The 12436-nt window shown below is 46.4% G+C and overlaps 1 pseudogene; it reads right to left on the reverse strand.

Annotated features, from left to right (window-relative positions):
- Positions 1–7319: 7319 nt before the first annotated feature.
- Positions 7320–8916, reverse strand: LOC116913212 (annotated as a pseudogene).
- Positions 8917–12436: the final 3520 nt, after the last annotated feature.

Here is a 12436-nt window from a genome sequence, read left to right on the forward strand (position 1 = left end):
GCAATGAAGGTGTCCTGCAATAAAGGCTGTTGACAAGGATCCCACGGTGTTGCGTCTTCCTTGCCGGACGAGGTGGGCACAACAGCTTACCTCATACCCCTAACCGTAACCCTCCCCTCACACTTACCAAGACTCTTTCTCCTGGATGGTTGAACAGAAAGGACCCTTAGTTTGAAATCAGAGAGATCTAATTCTAAACCCTAGACCTTAAAGATCAGGTCAACAAATTGAAACAGTAATAAGTATTTGATGAGGTTGCTATGAAAGTAACAAGGTATCTAATGGGATGACACTAAATTGCACACACAGTCTAAGGAAATGATCCTTCTACCTCTTTGCTCTCACCCTGAAGTCCCTGGGCTCCCATCCTATACTTGGCTTCCTCCGTTATTTGTCTTTTCTCTCTGTCTCTTCCTCAGACAATAAACACTGGTTCCAAGAAAGAAAAATGCAGGTTGAAGTGCAGGGCAGTTGTCTGGGGCAGAAAAAATGTGAATGAACCAGACTCTGCCACGCTGCAGGAAGTAAAAAGATTCCTGGAGCCCCAGTCCTGCGAACACTTCACCAGTTTTCAACACAACTCCCAGCTGTGTGTGGGCAACCCCAAGAAGATGCAAAATGTATACAAGGTGATCCTCTTACTAGGTTTTTCTAAAAGCACTCCTGGGAGCTAGAGTTCTAGAAGGGGGTGGGGTGTAGGATTTATAGTGGATGCCACAAGGCTCAGGCTGCTGGAAGAGGCAGGATGCAGGAAGTTGACTGCATTTAGCTTAACCCACTCCTCCCTCCACTGCCACCGGGCAGGTATCTGGCTGTGGGAAGCCCAGGTATGCTGCTCTGGAGATGGGGAAGCACAGTCTGAGGTTCCAGACACTGCTGGAGCTGGCTCAGGAGTCCCTGGGTCTGCAAGGAGGCCAGGCCGTTGGGGTTTCAGGCTCCTGGGCATTCAGTCACTGCTGGGATACTGCAAAAGAGCTAAGATGGAATGGGGGCCCACGGGACTGGATCGAGCCAGGGGCCTAAGGGAAAGATGGGGGAGTGGGGGGCACATGCTCCAGCTGGTCCTGAGGGGATAGTCCTTGGCTTGACTGTGGTAGGCTTGAGTTTGGTGGCTGCTTGGAGCTGGGAACACGGGGAGGCTTTCTTCTGGCAATTAGACAGTGGCTCTGTAGGCGAGGGCCTTCTCTGTGACTCCCCATGGTGGATCCTGATGAAAAGAGACAGTCCATGGTTTTGAGGCATTTATTGTCATGGCAGAAAGTGGATGAGTAAAATGATACCCCACTACTCAGAGTGGGCCTGAGATTAAATACATTTTGCACAGAGGAGCGTCTGGGAAGGAAAGGTGATTGACTAAGCCTCCAGGCCTTTGGGTACCTTATTATAATGGAGATCTGTCTTGAGCCTAGGTCTTGTCCTCTACCTGTCAAGGGGCTTGGGGCGTTGCACTTACATGACTGACAGTCACAAATCTATGGAGGGCTGTGGGCCAGTGACCAGTCTGGTTTCCTAGGAGTTGGGCGAAACACCTACCATCCCTTCGGGGTGTCCGGGGTTCAAGACTCCTCAACAGAGAACAAGGATGACTTTCACTGTCCCACAATAGGACAAAAAATGTCAGGTAATCACAGTGTTTAGAAATCACCAAGTGAGAAAACAAAGTATCCATCTTTCCAGGGCTATCCTGGGTTACTCAGTCTGCTGCACAATGAACATGGGATATGAAGAAGGTAAGGTGACTGCCCTCCCCGTCCCCCCAAACAAAGATGTGGCATCAAGCCCTAGACCTAACTGCAAGCTGAAATGGGTGCACAGAAGAGGGAGAGGTTCCCTCCTAGCCACTCATGTGTTTCCTTTCTTCCCCACCCCCAACAGGGAGACTCTGGAGGACCTCTCCTGTGTGCTGGGGTAGCCCAAGGCATTGCAAAGCCCCCTTGCTGTCTGCACCAGAATCTCCCATTATTAGCCCCGGATCAGAAAGATCTTGAGGGGGAATTATTAACTCTGGAGCTCAGGCCTATGAGGAAATCTGGAGCTGGAACAGTGCAGGTTTTCTGTGCCATGTGATTGGCCCTTCCTGCTGAAGCCCTGCCAAGCCCTGGGCTCCTGAGGTTCTCCAAGAAAAATGTCAATAAAGCTCACTAAGGACCCAGGCTCTAGACTGCAGTGTGTGTCTCCTCTCAGCTGCTTTCCTCTCCAGGGGCACAAGCACCTCATTAAAAGCTGATTTGAGGAGGCTGTTAGGGGGGCAGGGGTGGTGATCCTGGCAGAGACAGAAGGACATTTGACTGAAACAGGCAGAGAGAGTGGAAAATAACAAAGACCAAATAGGAGTTTTCTCAGAAAGGCACGGTCTGTGCATCCAGCTTAAAGGGGAAATCATAATCCTTTTGTGAATGTTTCTCTCTCTGTCTCTCTGTGACTCTCTCTGTCTCTCTGTGTCTCTCTGTGTCTCTGTCTCTCTCTCTCTGTCTCTCTCTCTCTCTCTGTCTCTCTCTCTGTCTCTCTCTCTGTCTCTCTCTCTCTCTCTGTCTCTCTGTCTCTGTCTCTCTGTCTCTGTCTCTCTGTCTCTCTCTCTCTCTCTCTCTCTCTCTGTCTCTCTCTCTCTCTCTCTGCTTCTGACCTCCCTTTCTCTCAGTTACTGTGTTTGTGTGTATGTGGTGTTTGCATGTGTGTACATAGGTGTGCGTGTCCATGCATACACTAGCAGGCCTGAAGGAAATGTTGAACATTTAGTTCTATCACTCTCTGCCAGAGTCCTTTGAGACAGGGTCCTCAATGAGCCTGGAGCCACACTGGTGATCAGGAAGCCCCGAAGCTCCTCCTGCTCATAGTCCTGAGGACAACAAACACTGGTTCTATAAGGAAAATGGGGATTCAAACTCAGGGCAGTTGACTGGGGCAGAAAAATAGCTGAATGAACCATCTCCCATTCCCTAATAACTACTAAGCCTATACCAATTTAATCATTCAGAATCACTGAGAACACTTTCTTTTTATAATTAATTTTCTAAATTTACATCTTAAATGTTCCCTGCCAGAGTTTCCCTCCCCAGAGTTCTTCAACTCATCTCCCCTCCCCATCTCCTCTGAGAAGATGTCCCTGCCCAGGAACCCCTACCTGGTACATGAAGTCTCTACAGGATTAGATGCATCCTCTACCACTAAGGCCAGACAAGGCAGTCAGTCCTCTGCTACATATGTGCTAGAGGCCTTGGACCAGCCTGTATATGTTCTTTTGTTGGTGTCTTAGTTTCTGGGAGCTCCCTGGAGACCAGGTTGGTTGACACTGTTGGTCTTCCTACATGGTTTCCACAACTTTAGTTCATTCAATCCTTCCCCTAACCCTTCCACAGGGGTACCTGACCTCCATCCTATAGATAGCTGTAAGTGTCTGCATCTGATCTGTCTGAGTCAGCTGCTGGTAGAGCCTTTCAGAGGACAGCTGTGCTCCTGGCTGTAAGCACAACATGGCATCAGTAATAGTATCAGGGTTTGGTGCCCTCCCATGGGATGATCCCAAGTTGGGCAGGTCTCTGTTTAGCTCTATAGACCATTTTTTGATTGGGTTGTTTGGCTTTAGATTAGCTTATTGAATTCTTTTTATATTTGGATATTAGCCCTCTATCTGATATGGGGTTAGTGGACATTTATTTCCCAGTCATTAATTTTTTTAATGAATAGTCTTCACCTGGAAATCCCAACTCTTGTCCTTTATTGAGCTGTTGTTGGTTCTAAACAATATTTCTAGATAGAGGACCAAGAATGTCCCACCTCCCTCCACTTGTCACCATCTGCCTCCTTGTCAATTTTCAGCCTGCTTATTAGACTACAGTATTTCCATTAACTGTCCTGTTCCTTGCTGCCTAGTGTGGGAAGTAAGTCTCACTTGCTATTACATCCTTTCCAGTACAGAAACTGGCATGAAGCATCGGCTGAGTTCAGCAGAGGGGCTGACAGTGTTTCCCCAGCAAAGAAGACTGAGAGGAATCCTAGCTGGGACTGAGGCTTGAGGTTTTCATCCCTTTTCAGGCAGAGGTGAGGCCTGGATGGAACACAGCACATTAACAGCAGCCAGAAGCTGCTGTCCACTCTGTGTCTGACCCCAACCCTTTAACTCTCTTCATGCTATATTTAGAGGGTTTGGGCCTGCACATCCCCACTTAGGAAAGAAATGGCATCTTCTTCCCAGCCAAGGCTATGCAGACAGATGTGGGTGGCTCAGGATGGGCTGAATCAGCACCGTTGTGTGCACTATCTGGTTCATCAGCCAAACCAGCTTTCTTGGTTCAGGCAGTTCCCACATTCATACACAGTTATGAAGATCCCTGGACACCCATGCACAGAAGCAGTTGATAAGAAAAGACTAGAAACCTATCTAATGGAAACTCCAAGGAATCTATGAGGGTGACCCTGCTAAGGCTCCTGGCATGGGGGATACAGAGCCTGAACCAGCCATCTCCTGTAACAGACAAGATTCCCCCATTGGAACACCAACCCATCCACAGAGCTTTGACCTACACTTTGTCCTGTCTACAATGTGTGCTGGTGCAAAGATGTCACAGAAATTGCTGAGTGGCCAATTAATGACTGGTCCAGCTTGGGACCTATGCTGTGAGAGGGAGCTCAACCCTGATACTACCTGGAAAACCAGGATCCAGAGGCTGGATAGCCCAGAGACCCATGATAGAACCAAACATGACTGGCAAAAAAATAACAAAACCAAGAAAAAGTCAATGAAACTATTCTTAATGCTATTCTGCTGTACTCACAGATTGAAGTCTAATTCAAATGTCATCAGAGAGGCTTCATCCAGCCACTGATGGAAACAGATGCAGAGACCCAAGCCAAACATGAAGTAGAGCTTGGGAATCCTGTAGACGAGGGGGAGGAAGGACTTTAAGAGCCAGAGAAGTCAAGGACACAAGAAAACACACAATATCAACTAGCCTGGGCTCACAGGGAATCACAGAGACTGAACCCTCGACCAGGGAGCCTGCATGGGACTGACCTCGGCCTTCTGCACACATGGTACAGTTGTGTAGCTTGGTCTTCCATGGGATGCCTAACAGTCGGAGCAGGGGCTGCCTCTGACTCTGTTGCCTGCCTTTGGGACCCTCTCCTCCTTCGGGATTCCCTCATCCAGCCTTAATAGGAGGGGAGGTGCCTGTCTTACTGCAACTTAATATGCCATGTTTGGTCGATACCCATGAGAGAGAGCTATTTTCTGAAGAGAAATGGAGGAGGAGTGGTTAGGGGATGAAGAGAAGAGATGAGAGGGGAGGGAGTAGGAAGAGAGAAGGAGGAAAAACTGAGGTCGGGATGTAAAAATTAATTAAAAAGAAAAAGAAAAGACTATCATTTCTGTGCGTTGGCCCAGGGAAACTCATGAAGGTTCAGCTTCTCTAGCTTTCGGGATGGCTCAGCTACATGAGCCTTAAACACAGGATCCTTCTGCCCAGGGAGCAATGCTTGACCCGTGGGACACTGAAGGTGGGTGTATGCACTTACCTGGTCAGAGTCTCTACGGTGAGGACACCCGGGTGTATGAACAAAGCACAAATAGCTATTAGTCTTGTCCTCAATTTCCAACATTATTTTGATATAACAGTTTCCATTTTTTTTCAGGATGGCCACACTATACATTATTAAAATTGAGATTAAAATGGAGAAATTTTCATATTGTTTTTTGAAAAGCATTGTACTGAATTTTCCTACATTATTAAATATGTCTGAGAACAAATTATTAACTATCAAAACACTCAGCCATATAAATTTACCACTTAAATTCTGGTCTACGGATGGGTTTATCGTTTGTTTCAAAATTAAGAATGTTGAGATGTAAATCTTTAGACACCAGTCTTTGCGCATGTCCCTTCAACTTCTTAATGAGTCCCTGGAAGTAACTTGGTCAAAGGGATTCACCAGCCCTCAGAAGCCATGGGTGTTGCCAGCCTCAGTCTCTGGTTGGTGTCCCCATGCTCTTCTCCAGCCATTCCTTCCACGGGCAGATGGTGTCCTTACCCTGCTCTGTGCCCTCTGCCAACTGTTCCTCTTGTGGGTAAATGTTTGTACTGAGCGGCTGTAGGCCTTGGGCTTCCTGGTGGTCTGCACAGAGCAATTTGTGGATGGATGGTGTTGCTCAAGCTGACTTTGTGATAATTTCTTGTCTTATTGCTCCTGGCCATCTGTTCTGTGGCAGCGACTGAGAGGCAGTCCCCTCTTCCTCCCCTCAGAGCTTTACAGATGGGAGATCTCTTTTCCAGATGAGCGCTGGCAGGATTGTTCGTCCCTAGCTGTCCTACCTGTGCCACCTGTGTAAATTTCAGCTGAAGCTGATTCTGCACCTTTCCTCTCAGAGACAAAGCTGGGGAGATTTTGTTTGGGTGTGTAGAGGGTGTTGTTACTGACCTCTACTGGAGAGAAACCAGAAATACTTCTCACACCCTGTTTGCAATAGAAAATGTTCCCAGAGATTCTGGAATAGTGTTAGTAGTTAAGTTAGGGGATGAGAGATGACTCAGTGGCTAAGAAAGCTTGATGTGACGGATAGCATGAGGACCTGAGTTCGAATCTCCAACACCCTTATAGAAAAAGGGGTGTTGCTAAGTGTACCTGTTACCTTAGCACTTGAGACAGGAGGACCTTTGAGACTCGCTGGCCACCAGTGTGGCTCGAGATCATCGAGGGCCCTGTCTCAAAGATTCTGGCAGAGAGTTGTAGAACAACATATTTGATATTCTCTTCAGATCTGCTTGTGCACTCATGGGCAAGCACACCTGAGTACACACATGTGTATACAATACATACACTTTTTAGACTCATGTCCACACACACACTTACTGAGAGAGAAGTGAAAAAGAAAAAGATAGAGGGATAAAGAGAAATATTAAGATATGGAATGGGTATAATTGATTTTTGTTTAATCTGAAAATACTCAGTTTTGCTTTCTTCGTCCCCTCTCTTTACCTATTTCATTCTGTATGCTTTCGCCTCTGTCTGCTCCTTCATACCACCCTCAACTCCCACAACGCCCCCATCCAAATCCTAAGTCATTTAAGCTGTGAATCAGGTTGTTGTGCCCAGGGAGAAAAGAACTGCTGGAAGAGGAGATACACATTGTAGTCTAGAATCTGGGTCTTTATTAAATTTTGAGATAGTGGCCTTAAGGAACCTTCTGTTACTTGCAAGAACCTTCTAGAAGCTCAGGGATCAGGCGCGGCTTCAGAAGGAACTACAGACAGGGAAGATCACATGGCAAAGAAAATGGGCCGGAATCCTGCTTCAGATTTCCTCACAGACTGGCCCAAGATGCAGAGTTAATTCTCCCTCAAGATCTTATTGATCCAGGGCCTATAATGGGAGATTCTGGTGAAGACAGCAGGGGGTTTTGCACTCTGATGTACATAGGATGCAATGCCTTGGGCTATCCCAGCATACAGAAGAGGTCCTCCAGAGTCTCCCTGTTGGGGGTGGGGAAGAGAGGAAACTCATGAGTGGACAGGAGGGAGTCTCTACATCTGCCCTCCCATTTCAGCTTGCAGTTAGATCTGGAGCCTGATGCCACATCTTTGTTTTGGGGGACAGTCACCTTATCTTCCTCATATCATCCCATGTTCTCTGCACAGCAGACTGAGTAACCCAGGGTAGCCCTAGGAATATGGATACCTTGTTTTCTCAGTTGGCGATTCCTGAACACTCTGATTAGCTGACAATCTTCTGCCCCATCTCCTTCTAGAACTCTGGCTCCCGGGAGTGCTTTTAGAAAAACCTGGTAAGAGGACCACCTTGTATACATTTTGCATCTTGTTGGAGTTGCTCACACACAGATGGGAACTGTGTTGAAAAGTGGTGAAGTGTTTGCAGGCTTGGGGCTCCAGGAGTCTCATGTTTACTTCCTGCAGCGTGTCAGAGGCTGGTTCATTCGTTTGTTCTGCCCCAGACAACTGCCCTGCACATTATCCCGGGTGGAATGAATTTGGCTGAGAGTGGGAGAGTTCCCACACCAAGGGTTAGCTTGGCTTTCTCCTTCAAGGGAATGAGGGACTCTTAGCCAGGGCCATGGGCTAGGGGTTAGTTACAGACAATGAGGGAGGGAAAGGGCAAAGTACCAAGTCCATCAGGGGAGTAAGAAGGGTTCGCTGTCCAAGGCAGGGCAGGGGAAATCCAGGACAATGGGGGTCAGAAGAAAAAATCTGAAGGAGCTCATTGAGGGAGAAATGTGTTTCCTTTAGTAAGATGATGTCGTGGAGAACCAAAGAGTTATCATATTTTGGTTGAAGAAATTGTTGTACAACCTCTGTAGGGAATGCACAACTAGGGTAAGGTTGAGAGAGGCTTCCCTTGACCTCCTTGCCTTAAGCTCTGCCCAGGGTTCTCTCAGGTATCTTTGTCAGCTCCTCTCACCACAGCCCGCCCTCCTCCAGAGTCACTTCTTGCTCAAGAATCCACTCCCACCTCAGATTTAGGTGGTTTCCTACTTCTGATATTTTACACTCTGCCGTGTCCCTGGCCCATCTTCCCTCCTGCAGTGCACGTTGTCCAGGTTCCTCCTGCCCTGCCCCCTTATAGGAACAGCAACACAAGGTGATCTTCTGCCTTGGTCACAGAGATGAAGAGAATGTGCCCGTTCTCCTGGAATCTCTGTCTTTCTCCCAGTGGCTTTAGGAGCCCTGAGCAGTCAGCACGAGTTTCTGTGTTCCTAGGAACCACCACAGCTTTAAAGAATGGGCAGGAATATTCCCGAGGATCTTGAGAACAGCTATGACACCCATTTGAGAGTCCCAAATGACACACTAAAATTTGTTGTTTTAGGAGCTGAGCCTGCAGATTCGAGAGGGAGGGACCCCGACACTCACCAGCTTTGGTGCTGGAACCCAGGAGAAGGAGCAGCAGACACAGAGCATAGAGATGCATCCTCTCTGAGGGGCTGCTCAGGGCTGTGCAGGCTTTAATCTCTGGGTCTCAGGCCTTATTACTCCCAGCAGGCAGGGGAGTGGCAGGAGATGTTATCTCCGGAACTGTGTGGCCATGGTTTCTTCTTTAAGTTTTCTTCATAGCTGGACGCTCCTCCAGAATAACACTGTTTTACTAGAGGTGGAACTGAGGCCTGGACTCTTATGCCCCAGATACTCAGAGGGATCCTCGACTGTGTCTCAGGAGTATGGGGACAGAATATGCAGGGATCTTACCTTTCTAGTTAGGGCAGCTTGTTAAAAGTCCCCAGAAACTTGGGCTGAGGATAATCTTTGCAGCGAGCATCCAGGAGCACACAGGCTGTGATTACTGTAGCCCACAGTAGGAAATGTGCTTTACAGAAAGACTAGTGCATATACACATGTATAGACACGTACAGGAGCAGACATATACAGGATGATATTCATACGAAGTAAGGAAGGTTAAAATATTTATCAAGGGTGGGAGCAAGAGGATGGGGAGGAAAGTAATCCTGGGGAGGACAACACAAGCTAAAGATATTTTAAAAGCCTCATGGAGTCCCACTTACTAGTATGGAAATTAGCAAAGAGTTTTAAACTTCTATGGTAATTAACAAAGAGTTTCAACTAATATGGTAATTAGCAAAGAGTTTTAATGGAATTACTATGTATGGGTGGCAAATGTCAACACTGAAAAACAGGAAGTATTAGATGAGGATTACAACACTAGGTATGGGACCTCCCTCTGGGTTATTGCTGGGGGAGTCCCCAGAGGTCTCCAAACAACTCACACAATCCAACCGCCATTGCCCTGGGTTGCTTACTGTAACATCACAGTAAACACTTATTCCTGAAGACACTGTACATGTTGGATCCAGGAAATAGAACATTAGTGTCGAACTATCAGAACACTTCTTACCTGCTGGCCACCCTTCATGGCTCTGCAAGGTGCTGTGCAGGCTGCTGCCCAAGAAATATATCTGTAGCCTTACCCAGCTCTGGACCCTGTGTACTGCACTACAGATCTGCCAGGCAAGGTGTGTCCACTAGTGACATAGTGGTATGACATGTAGGATAAATAACTAAGTTCTTATTGGATTTGTGACATACTCCACAGCAGGGAATTGTATGCCTGTTTCTTTAATCCTGACCAAAAGTCAAAAGCCCACGGCAGGTCCTAACACAGGACCTGCTGTTGTTGTTTTGCTAGATGGCAATGTGGCCGAACTTTCCTGTAAATATTTGTGTTTGTGCCCACAGACCTGGTCTGCTGTCATCCTTGGTCAGAGAATCTTCTCTTACGTACAGCAGTCAATGCAGAGCTGTATAGCTTGTTAACAGGCTGAGGACAGGAGACTGGGAGCTCAGGCCCTTGAGGACATCCGCATTACTTCCCAGTTCCCAAGGCTCAAGAAACATTGTAGGAGAGGAAGCAGGAGGAATATGAGCAGGAGAATGGAGGGGCGTGCTGTGAGAGGCTGTTTTCTGGACATGGTGTGTCTGTCACACTTACGGATTTAGAGCAGCTGTGGTTTCCTGCGCAAACCTACAGAAGATTGAGCCAGCCAAAATCTTGTCACAAGTGGGGAGCCATTGTCCATGTATAATTGCTGGGGGATGCAGAAGTCTTTATTGAGTATGCAGCCAGTGGTGGCTCTGAACTCGTACACGCATGGCAGCATTAAGTGGAATTGTTCTGGTTATTGTTTTTTAAAAAGACATGAAATTGGGAGGGAGTTCTTTTAGGAGATGGGTATGATCATAATTTGCTGTATGGAATTTAAAAATTAAAGGTAAATGTATATAAGATAAAAAAAATATATTATAAAATGTAGATTTCTCTGTTAGTTTTCATGCTATTCCATTTCATTTTGTTATACTATCGATGAAAACTTCCTCTTAAATAAGGATTTACCTAAAATGTGAAACACATTAACCTGTATATTTCTTTCTCGGAACCAGTGTTTATTGTCCAAGGGAGAGACAGAGAGAAAAGAGAACAATCAACAGAGGAAGCCAACTAGGATAGGAGTCCAGGGACTTCAAGGTGAGAGCAAAGAGGTGAAATGAACTTTTCCTCAGACTGTGTGTGTAACTTAGTGTCATTCCATTAGATATCTTGTTACTTTCACAGCAACCTCATCAAATAGTTATCACTGTTTCAATTTGTTGACCTAACACTTAGCTCTTACGGTTTAGAAATAGATCTTTCTCATTTCAAACTAAGAGTGTTTTCTGCTCAACCATCCAAGAGGAAATGTGAGGGGAGGGATATGGGTTTGAGGTAAGTAATCTTCTCTGGAAGTCTAGGCTGACTCTAAAATGCAGATTATAAAGTCATTGTCTGAGAATGAACACTTTGATCTTTTTTGTTAAAAGTATCTTAGAAAATACCACTACTGTCTGCTTACAAATGTTGAATTGAGATTGAGACCAAGAGCACAAATATTAAACCACATTTCAAATACCAGCTTGGACTCCCCTGACTTGGAGGAGGGAATCTATGGTAAAAGATGGTATGCAGTAGAGTGCCGTTCCTCTTGGAGACCTACAGGAGATTGAGTTCATAGGTGGGACCTAAGGAGGGGTAAATGCTTCCCCCACACTGTTCTACCATGTCCTGGTGCCACCTTGGGATCATGAGCACAGTGACCCACTTCTTAGTATCATTAGCTGAGTTGCTCTCACAGCTGAGTTCATTCACATCTCTGAGCCTCTCAAGAGTAAGAAATGTGTAAACACTTCCGTGAACCCTTCCTGCATCCGAGCATTTAGGGTTATCAGTACTGCTCCCTTCAGTCTCTAGGGTTGCAACATAAACTACACAATGCTCGGTATAATTAGATTTTCAGGTGAGCAATAGCAACAAACGCTTCCCAAATATTGGATGGGATTTTAACTGAAAACTGATGTCTATCTAAAGTTTGAATTTAACTCGAAGTCCTGGGTACTCATCTGCTAATGCTGAGAGCAGCACTCTTCTGACACTGATCTCTATCAGGGAAGAAGAGGATCTGGAGCTGGAAAGGTCTTGTCTGGTGGCTTTGCATCAGTGAGACCAAGCCCCAGAACCCAAGGCAAGGTTTTTCTCTTGAGTATCTTTGAAAATGGAGGGGTAGATCATATAGAACTAGGAAGACAGTTACATAACACCATGGCTCAGGTCCACCAGCGTTGAGTGATATCTCTAGGCTTGGCTGTAGATGAGAGGGGAAATGATGAGGGAGGGATGAGTAGGGAATCACTTTCTTAAACACTGACCCCATGATTTTCCTGCAATTTCTTTGACTGCTACAGTTTCCCAGAAATCTGGTTTCTTCGCTACCTCACTTGTCTTCTTTATATGTTGTGTACTGCAGAGTTTAATTATGATTTGAAGACCAGAAGCTGGGAGTGTGATTAGTTACAAAGGAATAGGGGTCAGTAGAAGATCCTGCCTTTACTTAAAGGCAGTGACTGATGAAACCTGCCAATTTTGTTGTGTCAAGGAAGGCCTCTTA

This window comes from Rattus rattus, chromosome 12 (assembly GCF_011064425.1).
Source record: "Rattus rattus isolate New Zealand chromosome 12, Rrattus_CSIRO_v1, whole genome shotgun sequence".
NCBI classification, from domain to species: domain Eukaryota; kingdom Metazoa; phylum Chordata; class Mammalia; order Rodentia; family Muridae; genus Rattus; species Rattus rattus.